The 23,214-nt window shown below is 39.9% G+C and overlaps 1 protein-coding gene and 1 pseudogene across 4 annotated transcripts in view; both read left to right on the top strand.

Moving 5' to 3' along the window:
- Positions 1-23,214, top strand: part of LOC145295859 (uncharacterized) — a 790,170-nt gene that overhangs the window by 746,427 nt on the left and 20,529 nt on the right. The gene's annotated exons all lie outside the window — the stretch shown is intronic.
- LOC145296490 (U2 spliceosomal RNA) lies at positions 9,508-9,644 on the top strand (annotated as a pseudogene).

The raw sequence follows: 23,214 nt of genomic DNA, 5'->3' as shown, positions 1-23,214 counted from the left end.
TTCTAATGTTCGTGATAGCATACGAAACCTGGACACCTCGAAGGCGTACTGGTTTGATCTTATCCCTGCAATACTATTCAAATGAAAATGCCCTGCTGAGGTTGAAGAAGTTCTCACCAAACTCTTCAACAAATGCCTTACTGAAACTTGTGTTCCTGACTGCTTGAAAATTAATTCTGTAATACCAGTTTTCAAGAATTTATACGAAAAAAGTGAATCACTGAATCACTGAATCGCCCATTTCATCTCTTTACTCTATTCATAAAAATCTGAGAGACCTTAATAAATCTAGCCATAGTCCAGCAGCTGAATTTCTTATTGACTGACAGTATTGATTTAGGCAAGTTCGTTCTACTGCAGATATCATAGATGTAATCTCTGAACGTATATGCAACGTACTGGATAAGACAAGAGAGGTTAAGGTAGTCGATCTAGATATATGTAAAGTCTTTGAAAAATTATACTACGAAGGTTTTCTCCTGAAAATTAAATCATACGGCATTACTGAACGAATACTTAATATAATCAACACGAGAAAAATCCATGTTGTTCTCGATGATCGTACGTAAAAACGAGATGATATAAATGCGGGTGTACCACAGGGGTTGTTCCTTAGACCGTAATTATTCCTGATATTCATAAATGACCTCCCTGATAAAATTTTCTCTAATATGGATATATCTGCTGATGACACCACAATTTATAATCGACACTAGCGGAACACGAATGAACATCAAAGTCAATGACTGAACCCTTAAAGAAAAACCTCTAGTCTGTAGTGAAATGTGGACATTAATGGATGGTAATATTCAATGCTGTCAAAACTAAGCCTTTTCTTTTGACATTTTTGACCACTGGTTGCCATGACGAACAATATGTTGTATGAAGACTATTCGTTCATTATCTTCGGCTTAATATTCAAACATTCAGAAGCAACATTAATCGGAAAAGATATATTGGTTACATTACCAAGAGGGCTGCTAAGAAGGTGCTTTCTCTATCTCTCTCTTTCTCTCTCTCTCTCTCTCTCTTTCTCTCTCTCTCTCTCTCTCTCTCTCTCTTTGCTGTACTAAAAAATTACTTGCACCTGGCAGTACTCTATATCTCCATAAATCCACTATGCGTTTAGGCACCTGGGCTTGGTGCATCTATTATTAGTCTCTTCCTGTTCGAGGTGTTTCATAAAAGAATCTCCATATAATAGGTCCTGCACTATCAATACAACTCCAATCTCTGTCCCATCGCCGAAATGTGCTATGACGAAATCGAAGCACATGTACCCCTTCAGTCCATTGGAATATATACAAGAACAGAAGGTCGTAATGCAGTAAAAATAGTACGAGCATGAGGAGACCTCATGTTTTGACAAGCTTCTGGGCTTTATCTGTACTCCTGATTTTAAATGGAATACGTATATCAAATCTGTTGCCAAGGTCGCTGGTAAAAAGGTGGGATTCTTCTATCGATCCAGTAGATATCTCACTGCTGATGCAATTCTCTATCTATATAAGAGCCAGGTACGTCCAAGGATGGTGTACTGTTGCCACATCTGGGAAGGAGCTGCTAGAAAATACTTATCTTGCCTTGATAGAGTTCAAAATAGTCTTCGTAGTCTCGTAGGAGATGTCCTTATCTCTTCCCTGCAACTTCTATCTCACAGAAGAGATGTTGCGAGTTTGTCTCTGATGTATCGTTATTTTCATGGAAAGTGTTCAACTGAGCTTCAATCTATGGTCCCCCCTCGCCAAACGTTCACAAGAAACACTCGTCTAGCTGTACACACTATCAATAATTCCCCCACCCCACACTCTTTATCTGTGCCTAAACCTGAATGTAGATTCCATGAACAAAGCTTCTTTCTTAGAACTGCCCGCCTGTGGTATTGTCTTCCGTTTTCCTGCTTTCCAGCTGACTACAATATGGTTGTCTTCAAGTCCAACGTAAACAAGTTCTTGACGAGTTGCTCCACTTAAGTTAACAAATTTACCGAATTTCTATTACTAACGATTACTATATTGTCCATTTGATTACTGTACACTCTTAACCCTTATCCTCGAGTGGTCTCTGGGCCTTGATAAGTGGTTATGCCTATGTAAAAAAAACAATAACAATAAATGGAGGTTTGTCCCCAAAAGAATGATGTCGATAGGTTATACATGAAATGGAAAGCGGGACGACGATAGTTAATAGGTATAGAGCGATACATAAAAAAATAAAGTTTATGTCTCCAACTGCAAATGAAAGCTTATAATGGGTGAGTAAAAATTCGAAAAATTTCAAGTAAGCGAACTAGTAGGGAGCAACGAATTTTAGGCAAGGCATAAACAATATGTGAAAAAGGAGTCCGTTTGAGAAGAAAATGAATGGTCAATTAAGTACGGATTTACTAAATGCTGTACACAAGGAAATAAACTGGTGATGGTTGTCAAAATGTGACTTGAGATAGAAGCCCTAATATGTGTCGGTCCTGGATATGACCTAAAACTATATCCGATGGTGAAGCCCCACCTTGTGGGCCTTGGGGAGTGTGGAGCCACTCTTTAATTGCTATTGCTCCCAGGTCCACTCTGACCCGGAGTGGTAGTACTTATTATGGGTTAAATAGAATCCGACTTAAAAAAAACAAATATACTCCATTAAAAATCGTTCCTCAAAATAACTAGATTCGGCATTGAATAACCTGAAAAAGGTTGATATGCCGTAAAACAGAAACAACCAACCAACCTAATATGTGTCACACTAGAACAATCATTCAGGACAGTTTCTGTGAAGAATCATATTGATAAAACGACTGAAAGTCCCCTGTATAGACTGTGTTAGCAGAAAGGTGAGAATTTACAATACTTTGTCAGTAGTCGTCAGAAACTACCTCAAAAGGAATACAAGAGGCGTCATCACAATAGCGCGAAAAATTTTCATGGGGATATTATATGTAAGAAAAGAGCATTGGCCTGCAGTCAAAAATGGTACTAGAATGTTCCAGAAAGGATAGTGGCGAGTTATAATGTGAAATTATTTTGAGCTATGAATAACCAATGTAGCAATTTTATTGAAGCAAGAAGATTAGATTTAATATTGTTAGAAGAAAAAGGAACACAACACAATAACCATTGATATAACACTACCAGCTGATGAGAATGTGGAGGAAAAAAACAAGAAGTCAAAAACACTTGAACATTGAGATACAAAGATTGTGGAAATTTTTATAAAATGTAGAAAGTGTAATGTTGTGATGTGAGCCCTGCGGAGTGTGACAAAAAGATTTGTCAAGTGGAGTGAGAATTGCAATTTTCGCGTGCTTCAAGACATTGTCTTGAGAAAAGTGCTGGAAGACTGAGAAAAGCAGATGCTGATAGCCTACGGTTATTTGTTGAATTCTTGATTCCCTGGAAAAAAAAGACTGAGAAATTGGAATCTAATGGAGGATTGACACCGTACATGTGTTATATAGGGGTTTCATTGAGAGAGTTTTATTAAAAGATGAGTCTTAGAGAGAATTTCTTTGAAAGAGTCTTATTACAGTGAGGGATGTTGTAAGACTCAGAGAGAGATGTTGTTGTAAGAGACTTAGATAGATTGTTCATGTTATAATTCTTATATATTAAAATGTTCTTTCTTAGATCTTGCTGATGGAAGAAGGAGAAAGCTCTTAGAGTGAAGAGATATAGTGTTCAGACAGTTCGGACATTGTGTAGACATGATGATGTTGAGACGTGTATGTAAATACATATAACACAAATATATAATACAATTAGACTTTACCTTTGTATAAGAAACATAAGACACAAGACGAGCTTTACAAAAACACTTGATGGTTTATTCTTCACACGGCCGTGTTCCATCACCAAGAATTCAAAGTCTCACATTTTTCCTTGAAGTGACGACTCGCTTCCAGACGTCTGACTGACCCTGAGTCTCTTCACTAACTGTTTTCTAACTAAAGTTTTTCTCTATCCCTCGAACTTTTTATTTTCCGTGACGTCATACACATGTTAAAACGTGTTCTTCTTTCACGTGTCCTGGACATACGTGTCCAAAACTGTTCCTATTTCTCAGTAACCTATTTATCCAATATGTTAAAAACATTATCTTATAAGCTGCATTCTTTCAATTTAAAATTTCATAACAAAACTTGAGTTAACATTCTTTCCTTGAAATATTTATCTATATTCTAAACAAATGTTTTACATTTTTTTATTCTCACACGTAATCCATTTCTAAAACCTAGATTACGAGGTTCGAATTTCGCCCATGCCATTTCATTTTCATTTTAAACTAAATTCTCTATTTTTATACTTACATGAAAAGGGGACAGCCCTTATCATGTAACACATGGAAATGGTGAAAACAGTTGAAATATAAAGAAATCTCATCGAATACGAGAGCCACCTTACATAACAATATAGCAATGACCAATTTAAGATATGTTTAAATGGAATGGGGAAGTTCAAAAACAGAATTATAAGTATGTACAGCGAACGGAAACAAAAAAAAGCTGAAATCTTAAAGAAAATCTTCGAATACGGAAACTAACTACATAAACTATGAACACTAATCAGCCACACAGAAGCTGCAACAAAAATAAAATAAAATTGCAGAATGATACCACATGCACCCAAAGGAAAAGCAACTGCAAAACATTTTATAAAAAAATATATCGAAATATAAATGCAAACCAAATAAACAAATGAATAAAAATTAAATAATATTTGAAAAAGTCCATCAATCTCAACTGATACCAGACAACATAGCCGTGAAGGGTTAAGGAAGATGGAAATACTGAAGAGCGAAATGACTAATCAGACTTTCACTGGAACAGTGTAGAAAGCAAAGGCAAGTTGGCATCTAAATTCTACTGAAAAAATAATGGCTGTTGCCAGCGAGAAACCACTGGTAACCATATGTTGCGATAATGCAAAATCATTTGCAAATGTTATCGAAAGAAGTAAAGAGTACACGAAATCTGGGGTAACTTGCTCTCACTCAGAATTCAGGGAAACCCCATAGAACGACAAGGTACTTAAAAAATCAGTGATTAATATTTGATGATAACTTGTGTGAGATGTCCTAATACCTACATATAATGATAATGGTAATAACAATAAAGAGAAAGATAGAACATCGCACAAGTTTAAAGGAACCGAAATGTGCAAAACTACGATAAACACTGAAACACGCATACAATTGTGGTAGAACAAGTCGTGACAGATATAACACAAAATGGTTATCAAGGTACAAAAGAATGACAACAGAAACACCAAATAATTACATAGAAGAGAAACGGTTCTCGATAAATCAATTGTAAACGGCGGTTGTGATAACGCAAAATGAATTGCAGACAATTATTCAGAGAAATGGCGAGTGTTATAAATCTGGGAACACTTGTTACTATTCAGTTTCTAGGGAACGCCACCGCTTATATCACTGATATGCATTGTGTGAAAAGTCTTAGTGAGTGAAAACAGAAATAAACATGATAATATAGTACAGGAATAGGAACACATTAATGACTTCATTAAGAGGTTAATTCACTGGGAACTATGCAAACACTTTAACTTTGGGCGCGTAAACTTTGTAAATGTTACAGAAACATAAGTAAAATCATCAATTCATCTTAGATTTGGAAATAAAAAAGGCACAAAATAGCCCAAGCAACGAAATCAGGTGTTATAATAATAAATACGAAAGAAAAGAAATCTATTAAATCGTAGATTTCGCCATCCAGTCAGATCATAAGGTGAAAATCTAGCAAATAGAAAAACTAAGGGGGAAAAAACGGGACGTGCCAGAAGGTTGAAATCGTATATGGAACATGAAAAAAGCTGTACTACCAATAATGATAGTTGCACCAAAGACATGTCCGAAAAGGCTAGAACAAAATTAAAAAAGATCAGAATCAAATGAAGAATTAACAGTATAAAACGCAATACATAAGTAAAATCCACTGAAATATTAAGGAAAATCACAGAGGAGGGAAACCAACACCCATAAACAGGTAACGTTGGTCTGCAACTGCTAAGATGGAATAGTAATTCAAGAAATAATACCAAAGACAATCACACGAATCTAAAAAGACTTTAACTTTTAAAAAATCCCATCATTTGAACCCCACCCACCAAAAACTAGTGACTCCAGAATCAGTTAATACCAAATAAATTGATGTGGAGAAAAAGTATATTCTATTTAAAATTTTTTATTAAATCATTTGATCCAAGATTTCCGTATGAATTTAAATATAAAAGACTTGGACTTATATTTACTTAGGAAATTGAGGAAAGCTTTTATTTAGCTTATATACCATTTTAAAACAAAATCAAACCAATATCTGCAAATAATTTATATCAATAAATATGAAAAGAAAATTAATAATTTTAATTATACAAGTTTTTGGTTCTTCAATGTTTTCTGTTGTGTTTTCATAAGTTTAACACTTACTCTTTCTCTGCGCCTCTCTCTTTTCTCTCTCCCTCTCTCTCTCTCTCTCTCTCTCTCTTTCTTCAGAAGTAATGTTACTTGCATTGTTTTACTTCAAATTCAAAACTTATTAAGGCTGGAAGACGACTAAAGGATAAGGGTTAAGAGGTGTTAGGCAGTTACTAAGAGAACCCAGTGATGATCAGTATGTTGACACTTAGGTAGGGCCCTACTATTTAAGACGACGGGTCAACAAAAACTTATTTACATAGGAATTCAAAAGGACCAAGTTATAGTAACCCGAGAAGCAAAAACAGATAGTTCTAGGAAAGAAACTCAGCTCATGGAATTTACATTTACTTTTAGGCACAGATAGAGAGTAAGATATTGCTGACGGTTGTTGTAACTAAAAAATTATTTGTAACAGACGTTTTACAAAGGAAGACCATGGGTTGGAGCTCAGTCGAGCACCTTAATTGAAAATAACAATAGAGCAGAGATAGACTCGCAACGTCTCTTCTATGAGAAAGAAGCAGTAGGAAGATGAAAAGGTTGTCGTCTACTAAATTCTGAAGACAGTTTTGAGTCGTGTTAAGGCAGGAAACGGTACTCGTAGGAGTCTGCCACAAATGTGACAGCAGTACTCCATCCTGGGTCCCATTTGATTTTTATGCAATGAGATACTTTCTGGAGCGGTAGAATAATCCTACCATTTTATCAGTGATTCTAGCAATGGGTCTAATGTAGGACGTCTATTCTAGGTCACGAGTGAGGGTCGGTGTCAGAAATTGGTCAAAGCATAGTGCTTTCTCAAAACGAGAGCCGTTCATTTCTATTTGGGCCCGTTATGGATCTGAGCATTGGTGGTAAAAAGACAGAAGTTTTGCTTTGGATACAATAAAGGCAATTTTTACAACATGCACTCTAGGTCAGAGGATATATATATATATATATATATATATATATATATATATATATATATATATATATATATATGTATATACACACACACACAGAAAGGGAGAGAGAGGGGAGAGAGAGAATTGAACAACAACATTAAAGAAATTGATTATGTCGTGAAAGTAATGAAGCAAGTGACTTACACCAATGGGGGCGCCTCTCTCTCTTTCCTGTCGGGTGACGGAATAAGAGAATGAAAGAAAAAGAAAAGATATTCATTTTTAGAAAGCTCCGTAATATACATATTGCATTAATTTGCATAAGAGGACATAAACTGTTATGAAAAGGACGAGTTGGAAGTTGGAAGAACGAGAGGCAGTTAGTTTTTCGACAGCTGAAATAGAGAATTAACGGTGGAAATTAGTTAACTTTGGCTGTGGGAAAGCGAGAGTTTGAACAAATATTTTTCTTCGTTTAAGTTCCTTTATTTTTTTTTCAAAACCTTAATGTTTGGACTAACTAAGAATGGAACCAGAAGAATATCATATAGATTGTCAATCCTAATCTAAAAATGTCCGAAATATATATCATTATTATCACGATTAAACGATGTTAAAACTACTTGCTAATAATATCGTTGCCGATAGTTGCCAAAATCGACTACATTTGTGAATCGTCTGCACAGCTCGAGATATCATTGTAAGCTATTTATCTATGGGTTATCAATGCACTCGCCATGAATTCGTACAATACAAAGGTCTGAAAAGAAAACTTTGCCTTCCATTGTGTTGGCAATAACATTCTCCAAAGATTTTCGAAAGTTCAAAACTTCATGGCGTGTTTTTAATCATTCCATTTTCTTCCCAGATAAGTATCGCACGTATGTGGCTGATATCTAAGTTTCACGAGATTTGCTTCAGATTAATACACTAGGGACACAACACACACACACACACACACACACACAAACACACACATAAATTGATGATTGTGTGGTTCCACGAGAGACAAATGTATATTTATAAAAATTGTAGCCATCAACAATTGTAGATTTTTTTTTAATTCAGTAGGGTTCTATCGATTAGTGTTAAGTACATTTAGTAGCAAGAGAAGTGTTGAGTCTATTTACTGAATATTTTTCTGAGTTTTTCTGAGTTTTTAGTCGCGTAAAAGCGACTCTATAAGTCACTCCGTCGGTCCGTCGGTCGTCTGTCCGTAACACTTTTGTGCTTGGCCATTTTTGTTAAGATCAAAGGTCTGTTGTTAATAGATGCTGTTTTTAGCTTTTTAAGCTTTTCTTGGCCAAAAGGCCAAGATCAAGGTGTAGTGTCTGTTCCGGCAGATGCTGCAAGCAGGGACCATGTGTGAGGGAAGCACCACATATAAGACCTTGGTCAGTGTGGGGCAACCCTTCATACCAGTTGTCACTATCCAACTCCACTACTCCCCGGGGAGTTGGTCCCCATTTCCCCTATGCTCCTCACCTTAAAAATCGGCCTTGTGCCTAATTTGCTCGGTGGGGGAACAAATAAATAAGAACCCCACATAAAAGCTCGTGGTCAATGTAGGGGCAAACATTCATATCAATTGTCATTATCCAGCTCCCCTACTCCTCGGGGAGCTGGTCCCAATTTCCCCTTCACAACTCACATTAAAAATCGGCCTTGTGCCTAATTTGCTCGGTGGGATAGCAAATAAATACCCTTTTCTTGGCCATTTGGAGAAGATCAAAGTGTAGTTACTGTTCCGGCAGATACTGCAAACAAAGACCATATGTGGGGCAACACCACATATAAGACCTTGGTCAATGTAGAGGCAACCCTTCATACCAATTGTCACTATCCAGCTCCCCTACTCCCCGGGGAGTTGGTCCTCATTTCCCCTTCACTCTTGACATTAAAAATCGGCCTTGTGCCTAATTTGCTCGGTGGGGGAGCAAATAAATACCCCTTTTTTTGGCTTTTTTGCCAAGATTAAAGTGTAGTACCTGTTTCAGCAGATATTGCAAGCAAACACCATATGTGGTTACAGCCCCACATATAAGACCTTGGTCAATGTAGAGGCAACCCTTCATACCAAGTGTCACTATCCAGCTCCCCTACTCCCCGGGGAGCTGGTCCCCATTCCTCCTTCACTCCTCACATTAAAAATCGGCCTTGTGCCTAATTTGCTCGGTGGGGGAGCAAGTAAATCCCTTTTTCTTTGCCTTTTGGCCAAGATCAAAGTGTAGTATCTGTTCTTACTACATGCTGTACTTATGTTTGTAACTTTGTGATATAAAGTGGGGGATCACTTTTCTGTATTAATGTAATGTAAAATGATCACCCACTTTACAACCAGTCAGTCTCAAATCCATTCAAGTCATTCTCCAGATCATTTAAGTTATTTTTGAAGGATTCCAGTTATTTTTTTAAACATTCAAGTCATTCGTAAGGTCATTCAATTAATGCTTAAGTTAATTAAAGTCATTCTAAGTTATTTACTTTTTATTTATTTAAGTCATTTCAGCCCATTTTTCGGTCATTTTAGTTTATCTTTAAGGATTTCATGTCAAACCTACATTCACGCATTCATTCATTACACGAGAGCACGCGACTAACGGCTATCGGCCTTGTTCATTTTAGATGTGTGTGTGTTAGGGCGAGGGTTGTGCGTTGTGTGTTTGCGTGTGTGGGGGTTAAAATCTGTGATTTCTTTTTTCACATGTGTGTGTTTGTGTTTGAACATATGTCCGCGCTTGTGTGCGTGTGTGTTAGGGCGAGGGTTGTGCGTTGTGTGTTTGCGTGTGTGGGGGTTAAAATCTGTGATTTCTTTTTTCACATGTGTGTGTATGCGTTTGAACGTATATCCGCGCTTGTGTGCGTGTGTGTTAGGGTGTGGGCTGTGCGTTTCGTATATATGTGAGTGTGTATCGGTTCAAATCTGTGATTTCTTTTTTTGACATGTGTGCGTTTGTGTCGGTGTGTGTACATGCCCATGTGTGTTTGCGTGTGTAAGGAAAGGAGAGAGATAGAGGTAGGAGGTATAGATAGGCATAAGATTCGTCCCTAATCTAAACATACGTACACATATACATACTCAGCCATCCACATATATATAAATAGATGCATACACACAAATAAAATGGAAACTAAATGATAAATATATCTATATATATAAATATATAAAAATAGGAGTATACATATATATACACACATACACACATATATACACATATATACATATGCACACATATACGAACATACATACATACATACATATATATATATATATATATATATATATATATATATATATATATATATATATATATATATATATATTGATTAAAATTGCCTTCGTCTAGAAAGTTTAGGAAAACGATATTATATTGGATGTGGGCGTGCGTGATTGTGAGTGCGTGGGTGTACCTCATAATGCTTGTCCTGATTCGTGTGTGTGGTTTCACATTTTCAGAAGCATGTGTGCGCGTTTTTTTGTGTGTGTGTGTGTTTTGCTTTTTTATGTGTGTTGTTAATAGGATTTCTTCAATGTTGGGAGGGGGAATTATGTTATGAAGTTTTTTTCTTGTAGAAGTTAAAAAAAAAGGTAGTTGTCTGATCGGAAAATGGGCATTATCCTAAATTTGCCTCCACTGCATTTGAGGGACGTGCTATGAAACATGCAAGTGCCTATTTTCTACATTAATTTAATGTTGGATCGATGAAAGGCTACTTCATTACTGAGGTTTTTATTGCCGATTTTTTTAGGATTTCTCGCATACTGCACATTTTATTACATAGATCACATTTTTGGATGTGCAATTTAAGTTTTTTTTTTAATTTTTGAATGTTTGTGTAGAATTCATGAATGTGTTTCTCCCCAATATCATCGTTGTTTGTTGCATTTTGTGACTCCTTATGTTGTGTGCTGATTGAATTTTGATGAAATAAGAATGCGTTTTAGGTTTTTGGGTTGACGTTTGCTTTTTATTATTTTTGATATTTTAAGGAAGTCGTTTAGTTTGCTGCTTTGGTTAAGTAAGGCGAGGATTTTCGTTATATCTGTGAAAATATCTGGGTTGTTTGTGCTGTGTGTGGGGACATATGTTAGGATTTGTTCTTTGTTCGTTTTGAGGGGGTTCTCAAATGTTCTACTGGTATACTTATCGCTTGTTGGATCACTTTGTCTATAAGTTCTGGTGGGTATTTTCTCCTTCTTAGATTCATTAGTAGTTCTTTGAGTCGGATTGTGCGGATATTTTTGTTTGGAACTATGGGGCAGATTTTATGTGCTAGGATGTAGGTTTTATGCAGCTTTTGGGTGATGGCTTTTGAAGAGTATATATTGTTGCTTGTCTGTATGTTTGTGGTAGATGTCTGTGATAATGTTATTGTTTTTAATTTTTATTAGTAAGTCTAGGTGTAACACCACTCCGATGAAGCCTGGCTAGGACCCCTGTTTATCTGGAACTCTCGGCTTGTATCGCTTGGTCCTTCTTTGAAGGTTGTTACATTGAATCCTGCATGCTGAAAGCGAATATCGAAGCCGCAGGCAGGAAGAAAAACAGACTTGTGAAATTCTATTCTACAGAATTAATTTCACAAACTTATGTACAAATAATTTTACAAATATCATTCAGTTCTTAGTAAGTTATTTTCAAAGTCTCAAATCTCTTCACAGACAGCGTCAGACGGGTGGATAAGGAGGAAGAGGCGTCACTCCAGAGAACGGCGGGTTACCTCGAGTTTCACGCTTCGGAAGCGCTTCGAAACTCAACTCGAAACTCTAAAACTGACTAATTTTCGCGCGACAGTAGTATATAAAGTGAGGTATGTGGATGGGGTGGAAATTTCCTTAGCCAATCAGATTTCGCCACGAAATCGGAAAACCGCAGATTTTTTGGCGTGTGTGCAATTCAGTCTCGTAAACGGTATGCAGCCCTAATCAGGGTTCTCAAACGACCCGCTTTTTATTGAACTAGGGAATCTTTCTCACCTTAAGCAGTTGTAGCTGAACCTTCACCTTTTATTTCACAGTTCAAGTCTCCTTTATAAGCCTCTTGTAAGAATTTCTTCCACTGAGGACATCTTCTCACTTCAATAGACGATCATTCAGGGTATCGTTGGGATTTTCTTTCGACGGTTCTCAGCTCAGCACCCTGCAAGAATTTTGGGTAAAACAGCGAGAAAAGAAAAGAAAAGATCTTCAAGTCGTCTTCCGTTACCTTGGATTTCAGCATCAGTGAGGTCTCCGGGTTGCACTTCATTTTCGTTAGCACCAGCATCCGCATTTTCCAGAACCACAGGCGGGCCAGAACCAGTCTCTCTCGCCATCTGTGCAATCAGCCTCAAGATCCTCGCCACCTTGCGTTCTTCCTACATTCGCTCTCTTCACGCAACAACAGCACAATTAACGTTACTAGCGTGCTCACTCCCGCTCCTATAACCACTACCTTTTGAAGCCTATCCCCAGCTTCTGTAATCTCCAGATCGTTTAATCGGGCCTATAATTCACTCAAATCTATTCCTCTAACTCCTCCCATAGCTTTTGGTAGCCTAAGTTGGGTATGTGGCGATTAAAGATGGATCAGGGGGTCCCAGAAGACAGTGAGGTTAGTCAATTCGTCATTCAACCACTCTACCTCAGGTGCTTTTAACAAATACCGTTCCTCAACCTGATAATACGCAGGTAACCCTATGCCCCTTCCCCAGACTTCACAACCCCTGTCCAGTTCTACCATAGTTAAAGGTGTTCTCACCTTGATTATCCCAACAGCTGTGTTACCGCATACCTTAGACAATTTCATCTTCTGTCGCGTGGATACAAACCAGGTGCCTTCAGCTACTCTTATAGCCAGTGGCAAAAGACCTTCACTTGCCACTTCAACCTTACAGGCGCTATTTATCACTCTCTCATTCCCCTGAAATAATCCCAAAACACACAACTCAAGATCTCCAGTGACATACAACGGACTCTGTGACCGGCAAATTCCAAGACCATTATTTCGGCATATTCTTGCCATATTAAGCGCTACACATTCTGACTCCACTCTGTAACTGGCTACCAACCCTAACTTGCGTGTGTCCAGTGGATATGGAACGGGTGGAGTAATAACTTGATAAACCTCGTATTTGGTTCCTCGACTTATCGAATCCTCTTCGATAATTCAAACACAAACACTAATGTGTTATCTTCCAAGGGTTTAATATTCGGGTATATTATTCTATTCCTCCAAATATATCGTGTATTTATTAACACAGCTATGAATAGCAGCCATCGATCTATCCAATAGTCCTCCAGGTGGAGCGCTTATCAATGCTATTTTTTCCTAACCACAAGCAGAGCGAACGGCGTGCTCAAGGCCACCGGGGGTTAACAATTCGCGATTCTGTCCACGTCACGTTACTCAGTTCCCTCCTTCACCCAGCTACCGCTCGCCGCTCTGCTATCAGACCATCTCTCCTAGTTTCCACAGATACACCAGCTTGATCACGCCCATCCCCTGAACAAAGCGAGGAAAATCCCGTCTGTCAGTACACAACTATTTACAAAATGTCAAATACCTTTTTGTCACAGGCTGTTAAAACAACCAATATATTATCGATATTTCAAAACACGTTCCCATAATACACTCTTTCTCCGTGTGACACACACACGCTCGTGTCGTAAACGACCTCAATTCCGGGATAATTAATCTGCCTCCCCATGAACGATTAATATGATACACTTCTTTTCTTTTCGTGTGAGACACACATGGTGGTGCACACAACGGCCTCAATTTCAATATCTGTCTCCTTATGGACGACTAATAATAAAAAAAACACAGGGATTATCCACGCGTCCCCAGCGTCCTCCAAGACAGCATGTCCGAATGGATCCATATCCAGAAATTCACCGCGAGGTCACGCAATGGTCGGAAAACTTAAATCATTACTGATTCATACGCCGAAAATTCAACTTAAATTTTAATTTAAATGTTCCGTAATTAATTTCAACCAATTGCAAAAAATTAATTACTAAAATGCATAATGTTTAACGACCTCGCAGGTCGCGCCCTTCGAGGAGACTCAGTTAACGCACGAGAAATTCCGTCTGTTTTTCATTAATATCTTCAGGTGCGAACATCACGCATCTGATTTACTCGCAATGGAAAAATCTATCTAAAAAATAATAAATCACTTTTCGCGCACAATTGAGTGTATCACACTTCACTCAGTGATGCTAATAATTATTTCGAATTATTCTTCGTTCAGATTGCGACCTCCTTGACCCTTATTTCGCAAATAAGAAATCCTTCCGACTGAAGCAGAATTTTAATTCTTTCCAAAGTTCCATTTAATCGCCGGATGTATGCTTCTAATTATTCCCAACCGAACTCAACCAAAACTTGTTCCGTTAAATACGAAATCCTTCCAGACTGAGGTAACAAAAACAATTTTTTCTTTAAATTAATTCAAGCCTCAAAAATTTATATCTCCAATTTATATCTCCAATTATTCTCGTTTGAATACATAAAAACACAACTCTCAGAAGTTTTAAATTCTTCACAACAGCGTTCAACATCGCTACATAAATACACAGCCGATATCCAGCCAAAATGTTTCGTCAAGGTTCACGAACTGCTTAAAATAGTATTCTCGTTTTTTTTTCGTTTTTTTTTTTCAACTAAATTCAATCATCGGAATTCTTCTTTCACAATTTAAAATTGTAATGCAATTACAGTCATGAATCATTATCATCGGAGCTAACTCGCTCTAGACTGAACTCAACGAATGGTCACTTTAAAATAAGTGACCAAAACTCTCTACCCTCATATTAAGCTATTCTCGAGGTATGGTACCTCCTTTTCCTTCTAGGTATCGCATCGGGTGGGTCATGGAGCCACATATCCCATTTCCGATTTCTCGTTCCCCAGGTTGCAGACATTCTCCCACAGTTCTCATTTAATCTTGACCACATGTCACTCAAGGTCATTCGAACATTTTGTCGTTGACCCCTGGTGACATCAACCAAAATCAAATCAGTCTTCCGACCCTCCAGAAATCTTTCTGGGCTGCCGGGTTGTCTCTTGATATCTTTGTCACTAAACATCGCCTAGAGGGCTGCTAAGGCATTCTCTCCTTCATCATAAAAAGTTAATTCCATCCTGACCTCTGCCACCAACACTACCGCTCCCTGACGTCACACACTCCAGGTTATAATCGGATGGTTTCGGATTCCAGCTGCTCTGGAATCCTGGACAGGATGTCCACACAGGTATTCTCTTTACCTTGCAAGTATTCAATTCGGCACTGATAACCGGACAGCTTGAGCGCGCACTGTTGGATTTTCTTGTTCGTCCAATCTGCCTCAAATAAATATTTCAACGGTTTGTGGTCAGTTTTCACCACAAATTCAGCCCCACTCAAATAATAATTTAGCTTTTGTACCGCATATACAATAGCAAAAGCTTCTTTCTCAATCACTGGTCACCTCTGTTGGGTTTGGGATAACATGTGACAGGAAATATATTGGAATTTCCTCTGGTATGCCAGGCACGGGGCCTTCTTTCTCACGGCAGGTTGGGTCAACACCGCCCCTATACACGTATCACTTGCGTCTGTATACAGAACGATCGGCTTACTTAGATCCGGATACGCCAGCAACGGTATAGCAGCCAACTGCTCCTTCAGGGCGTCAAAAGCCTTCTGACATTCTGGGGCCCACTTATAACGGGCGCGCTTTTTTTGTTTGCGCTATTATGAGAGCAGCCAGTCGGCTAAATGCAGGTATAAATCGGCGATAATAGCCGATCATTCCAATGAACCCTCGCACTTATCGCACTTTTCGGCTCAGATAGAGACCTGATAACCTCCACTTTGTCTATGTCCGGTCTTATTCCAGCCTCATCAATCACAAACCCCAAATACTTGGTCTCCTTCTTAAGAAACTGACATTTGGGTAACTTTATTTAAGTTGGTGTTTGCGCAACCTCTCAAATACTTCCGTCAAATGTGCAAAATGCTCCTCAGGCGTTCGTGAGAAGATTAGAATATCGTCCAAGTATGCCATACTTGGACGATATTCTAATCTTCTCACGAACGCCTGAGGAGCACTTTTCACATTTCACGGAAGTATTTGAGAGGTTACGCAAACCCCGCCAGCCCCCGTGAAACTATCGACATCAATTGCGAAAAGACCCCTGGTGCATTACAGAGGCCAAACGGCATAACTCTGAAATTAAACAGTCGTGCATGCCATGCAAACGCCGCCTTCTCTTGATCCTCCCCATCGAGGGCTACCTGCCAGTAACCTGATCCCAAGTCTAGGGTGGTAAATCATCTCGCTTTACCCAACGCAGCCAGTATGGTAATTTGTTTTCGAGTTAATAAATAAAAATATATAAACATATACACATACGTAACTTTATATAAATATCGATGCACGTGTGTGTGAGGCATCCATTTGTAATACCGATATTTTATTTATCTTTTGGAGCGATATGACTTTCATTACAGTTTCACACTTGCTTCCAATTGTCAGTTGTGTATCGTTGCCGCTTTCACCAGATAGCAAGAAAAACAGAGATATATAAGTGACAAATATGTGATTAAATATATTTTTTAAACTTATATCATATAACAGGAAAAATATTTTCCAGTAGAACTAAGATATGATACACATTGTTTAACGTTACACAAAAAAATAAATCCTTTATTTGATAGTTAATAATATATAAATACTACTCGGCATTAGTGCCATTACCGGAAAGAACAAATATAAACAGAGGCTGAAAATCATCCAATATTTTCGACCGTACAGAAACCCCGTTATATACGACTTGTAAACCGACGGTACTAATGTTTTCTAACCTTCTGTAAAAATTTGAAATACATATTATGCTTTTATATTCATTTTTTCTGTATAATATATATAATATAACATAGCTATGGTTCTTGGCCACAAGAACCACACAATTATATATATATATATATATATATATATATATATATATATATATATATATATATATATAACTTTTAAATAACACATCAGTTGGGTTTCGTTCTCCCCTAAAATCAGAAAATTAAATCTGATTAAAACTTTAGTGCATTGGACTTTGTTGGTTTGTGTAGCAGAAGTAGCAATAACTAAAATGAGGGGGAAAAGAGCTTACCTCGGGTACGTCTGTTGTGTCACCGGTTGGGGGGAAAAGAGAATTCCAAGATGGCGTCCAGGGGTTTTTATTAGCGTTTACCCCATGCAACTCTCGGAAAATCACGTTTCTTTCTCATGTGATTATGCAAATGGATAATTCCCGGCCACTATAAAAGCAGGAGGCTAGAGACGAGTCAGCAGTGTCCTGCAAATTGTGTGTGTGGGTGTTTCTGGCGATTGGAGTGTGTCTTCGTTTACCACGGTTATCACGGACAGGAATTCCCTCTCTTCTGGAGGTGGGCGATATTGACTATTTTGAAGTTGTACTGTTGCTGACAGAACATTTATTTTTTTTTGCCTACTACATTTTTGTTTCAAGCTATTTCGGCCCGAATATGGCGAAGGTGCGGATAAGCAGTGATATTATCAAGCCGTTCTCTGGCGAGGGAGACGTTGTAGCGTGGCTGAAAAAAGTGAGACTTGTCGCACAACTTCAGCAGGTGGATGACGTAGCGAGTCTGCTACCTTTATACCTGGAAGGCGATGCGCTGGCCCTCTACATGGAAATGGAGGAGGACGATCAAAAGAAAATAGACCAGATTGAGGCTCGATTAAAGGAGGCATTTACTGATGACGCGTTTGCAGCATATAGAAAAATAACTATGGTTAGATGGGCTGGTGAACGTGTGGATGTGTACGCCAACAAAATCAGGCAGTTGGTTGGATTGGCCGGATTCACAGGAGAAAGCTTAGAGAGACTCACAAAATTAACTTTTGTCACTGGATTTCCTTACACCATCTCAATTGCTCTTCAACAGGTGCCGAACATCAAAGCCCTGACCATGGGGGAGCTAATGTCGAGAGCGAGAATTTTGACGACGACTGGCGAACAAAATCAGGATGTGGTTGCGGCCACACGCTCACCCAACAACAGGGCCCAGAATAATCCTGTTAACGTGACCTGTTTCAAATGCAATGTTAAAGGCCACCTTGCAAGGGACTGTCGAAAACGTGGAACACGGTGTTACCGTTGCGGTGAGAGTGGACACTGGGCTCGGAACTGCTCGGGAAACGAGCAAGGGGAGGACGCATAAGCGCCAGTCTCCTTCCCAACCAAGATGTGAACACGACGCTCCCGGTGATAAGCATCCATGTTGACGGGACGCGATGTTTGGCGCTTATTGATACAAGATGCTCCAGGACAATTTTACATGCAGACCGGTGCCGGTCTTGGAGAAAAACAAACGTAAATGTCAACACAATTGGTGGAATGTCCCATGCGTGCTGCGGTGTTGGAACGGTCTCTGTATCCACTGATGAAGGTGTGTCTGCCAGAGTCGATGTGTTGGTAGTGCATGGCAAGGCACTGGGATTTGACTTGCTTCTAGGGATCGACGCCATAAAAGCTCTAGGAGGTGTCGTTGTCAAGCCTACAGGATCAGTGCGGCTGGGCGACAGGAAAAGTATTAAATGCGCAGCCATTTCTATCGATGAACCAGATTTCACTGCTACCTTTGACCATCAAAACCGAACGTGGACCGCATCGTGGAAATGGTCTGTGGACCACCCCCCTGAAAGGCTGCATAATCGAGTGTCAGAGTACCCAGTGCCAGCAGAAATTCGTGAAGAATACACGCAGGAGCTCCACACCTGGATAGATAATGGTTGGCTCGTGCCATACCCAGAGGATAAATTGGGACCCCCAAAGGTCTAATTCCCCTGATGGCTGTGATACAGCAGAACAAAGCCAAAGTGCGCCCGGTGATGGACTACCGGGAGCTAAATCATTACGTAGACGCATTTACGGCCAACGCAGATGTTTGTGCGGCTAAGCTGCGTGAGTGGAGACAAAAAGGTGCTAACGTGTCTCTACTGGACCTCAGAAGAGCATACCTACAAGTCCGGGTCCATGAGACACTGTGGCCATACCAGACTGTGGAAATCGATGGGAAAAATACTGTCTGACCCGTCTGGGGTTTGGTTTGAATGTGGCTCCCTTGATAATGAGAGCAATTGTCAGCGAAGTATTATCTCAGGAAGAAGTTATAAGCCGCGCAGCATCTGCTTACATTGATGACATTTTTGTCAATGAAGACGTGGTGCCCGCGACCCGTGTGAGAGAACACCTCGCGCAGTTCGGGTTGGAGTGCAAGAACCCGGAGCAGTTGAAGGACGGTGCACGGGTGCTGGGATTGGCAGTCAGGATGTAACGCAATGAACTGCGGTGGAAGCGAGGAAATGCAATTCCGGAGGCTCCCAGTATTGTTACGCGACGAACAATCTTTTCCCTGTGTGGTCGACTTGTCGGACGCTTTCCGGTGTGCGATTGGCTTCGTGTGGCTTGCGGAATACTCAGAAGGAGAGTAAGTTCGGTAACGAAGGGCTGGGATGATGAAGCAAGGGACACCGTACTACATCGTATGATGTTCGAAACCTTAAAATCTGCGCAGCAGAACGATCCGGCACAGGGAAATTGGTGTGTGGACGGCAAAGAGCTGAATGTATGGGTCGATGCTAGCTCCCTAACAATTGGGGCAGCCTTGGAGATGTGTGAAACTGTGTTGGAAGATGCATGTTGGCTGCGACCTGAAGATGACTCTCAACATATCAACTTGGCTGAACTGGATGCCGTATTGAAAGGCATCAATTTGGCTCTCCAGTGGCAGAGCAAGGTGCTACACATAAAGTCAGATTCTGTTTGCGTATACCATTGGGTCTCGGACACGCTAACTGGAAAGGCGCGAGTACGCACCAAAGCAGCAAGCGAGATGCTTATTAGGAGGCGATTAAGCACTCTTAAGGAGCTCGTGAAAGAGTACGGGATGACAGTGGATGTGACGCTGGTTCCATCAGCACGAAACATTGCTGACCGACTGACACGAGTGCCACAGCGGTGGTTTGAGGCAATGAAAAAGAAAAACGGTCTTGACCCAGTGATAGGCGCGGTCCACACAGACGAGCTGGATGAGAGTCAAATCATGGCTATTCACAAAGATAGTGGACATCCGGGGGTGCGACGCACTACCTACTTTGTCAGGAGAAGATGTCCAACTACGACAAAAGCAACTGTCAGAACGGTCATACAGAAATGCGAGGAATGTCAGTCCATTGACCCAGCGCCAGTCAGGTGGGAAAAGGGAAAGCAGGAAGTTAGCGAGAATTGGCAGAGAATTAGAATGGATATCACGCATTATGGCACCTTCCATTTTTTAACTTTAACAGACTGTGGTCCATCGCGTTTCTCCATTTGGAGGAAATTGGCAAGGCAGGACTCGGCAAGCGTGATTCATCAGTTGGAGGCAGTGTTCCTCGAGCGTGGCGCGCCGCATGAACTCCTTTTAGACAATGACACAGCTTTCTGCAGCAATATGTTCCAAGCATTTGCACGTAAATGGGGAGTTCACTTGCGATTCCGTTGTGCATACGCTCCAGCCGGGAATGGCATAGCGGAGCGATGTCACCGTACAGTGAAACGAATAGCGGCTAGAATGTGTTGTCCCATACAGGAGGCTGTCTACTGGTATAACATCACACCAAGAGACTGCCAACAGGATTTATCAATACGAAGTTCGAGTAAAGGAGACCAATCTCGCAACTGCGTCCCCAGGTCCCAAGAACAGCTTTTACCAGGTTGGAGATCGCGTATGGGTCAAAAGACCGCAAAATCGATGTACCACGAGGTTCGGCAAGGGTGAGGTGACCAAGGTGATCAGCCCTCAGTCGATTTTGGTGGACGGTGTGCCTCGTCACGTGAAGGATTTGCGCCCTCGCCATTATGTTGTTACATCGGAGGAAGAGGGAGACTCAGACAGTATGATGTCTTCTGAAAAGACAGAGAGTATGATGCAGGACGACGGAGAGGATTTTGAGCCATATAATGTACATACTGAAGAAGCGGAGGAAGGACCACCCGTCTTGCCTCTACGAAGGAGTACCCGACAGAGACGAATACTGCCCCCCTGCCCTAATTGTGAAACACCGCCTATGGAGCAGACTGGTGGCCACAATGGCGATGAGGAGGATGGCAGGGAGGAAGTGCTGCCTCCGGTTCTTCGGAGAAGTACCAGACAAAGACGACTGCCCCCCTGCCCCGTTTGTGATCATGAGATCAGGGGGGAGTGTAGCAGAAGTAGCAATAACTAAAATGAGGGGAAAAAGAGCTTACCTCGGGTACGTCTGTTGTGTCACCGGTTGGGGGGAAAAGAGAATTCCAAGATGGCGTCCAGGGGGTTTTATGCAACTCTCGGAAAATCACGTTTCTTTCTCATGTGATTATGCAAATGGATAATTCCCGGCCACTATAAAAGCAGGAGGCTAGAGACGAGTCAGCAGTGTCCTGCAAATTGCGTGTGTGGGTGTTTCTGGCGATTGGAGTGTGTCTTCTTTTACCACGGTTATCACGGACATGAATTCCCTCTCTTCTGGAGGTGGGCGATATTGACTATTTTGAAGTTGTACTGTTGCTGACAGAACATTTTTTTTTTGCCTACTACATTTTTGTTTCAGTTTGATCTAGTACCAAACTAGATGCGGAATTCCAAAGCATAACTGAGATCATTTTGGCCAATGATTATCCTTTACACACAATTGAAAAATGTGTAAGGGATAAAACCCTGGCGTTTAAAGGTGGAACTTTTATGAGTCCTCAAAATTGTCATATATATGTGAAGCTCCCAGGGATTGGTGTCAAAAGCCAAGAGTTTTTAAATGCAATGTCCCCAACCGTTCCCTGCGGCTAATGTACAACGAAAATACTCGAAAATTCACTTAAAAATTATCGAGGCAACCGTCTTTGTTTAACCAGAAAGAACATATCCATAATTTAGAACTCATGGGTGTTCATTGAGATTGTTTTCTTTTCTCCTTTCCCCCCATACTTATTTTTCTGACCCTCTCTAGTAATTTATGGTGTTTTGATCACGTTTTTAAAGGATGTTTAATGCTTTTTCGTTCTTTAGATGTTATGATATGGTTTCAATGGTACTTCCCTAAATAGATAAAAATATATTTAAAATTTAATAAAATTAGTTTACATATAATATCTAGACACACCGTTTGTTAATTATCTCTCTCTCTCTCTCTCTCTATCCCCCTCTCTCTCTCTATCCTCTCTCTCTCTCTCACTCTGTCTAATAAATACTACTCGGCATAGTTGCAATTTCCGAAAAGAACAAATATAAACAGAGGCTGAACAGCATCCAATATTTTCGACCATAAACAAGTCCCGTTATATGGCTTATACCTGCTTGGGACGGGTATTCTATAAGTACATCTATACGAAGGGCGCTGCAAAAGTAAATACGCCTATATTTTACTCCAAAGTCGAAGAGATACGAAGACGGGAGTTGTATCATTAAAATGAGCTATCCTTTGTGATTCAGAATCTATTCCTATATATTAACCGTAATGATTTTATATAGTAACCGTAATGATTAATACACTTTTGCCAGAAATTTAATGTCGTACTTCTGTTTCTGACGCACGTCTATTACGTTTTTTTTTTTTTTTTTTTTTTTTTGCTTTTATAGTCGCACGGTGTTTATATCTAAGACATTTAACACTGCACATATAGTGAAACACACGACAGCGAACGTTATTATTCAGCGTCACTCGACAGTGTTTCGTCATAGCGGTTTTACTTTGAGAGTTTGCACTGACTTGTTAATTCTGTCATTTTATAAGAACGTGATCACGTCGAGTTTACATTTAATGGAATCTTACTTACGGTAGCATTTTCCCTTCCTTGAAAGCACTTACAACGGACAGCTTCGTTAAAGTTTA

This window comes from Euprymna scolopes, chromosome 16, assembly GCF_053919585.1.
Source record: "Euprymna scolopes isolate OS-2025 chromosome 16, ASM5391958v1, whole genome shotgun sequence".
Lineage (NCBI taxonomy): Eukaryota > Metazoa > Mollusca > Cephalopoda > Sepiida > Sepiolidae > Euprymna > Euprymna scolopes.
This window is presented reverse-complemented; position numbering and strand designations above follow the sequence as displayed.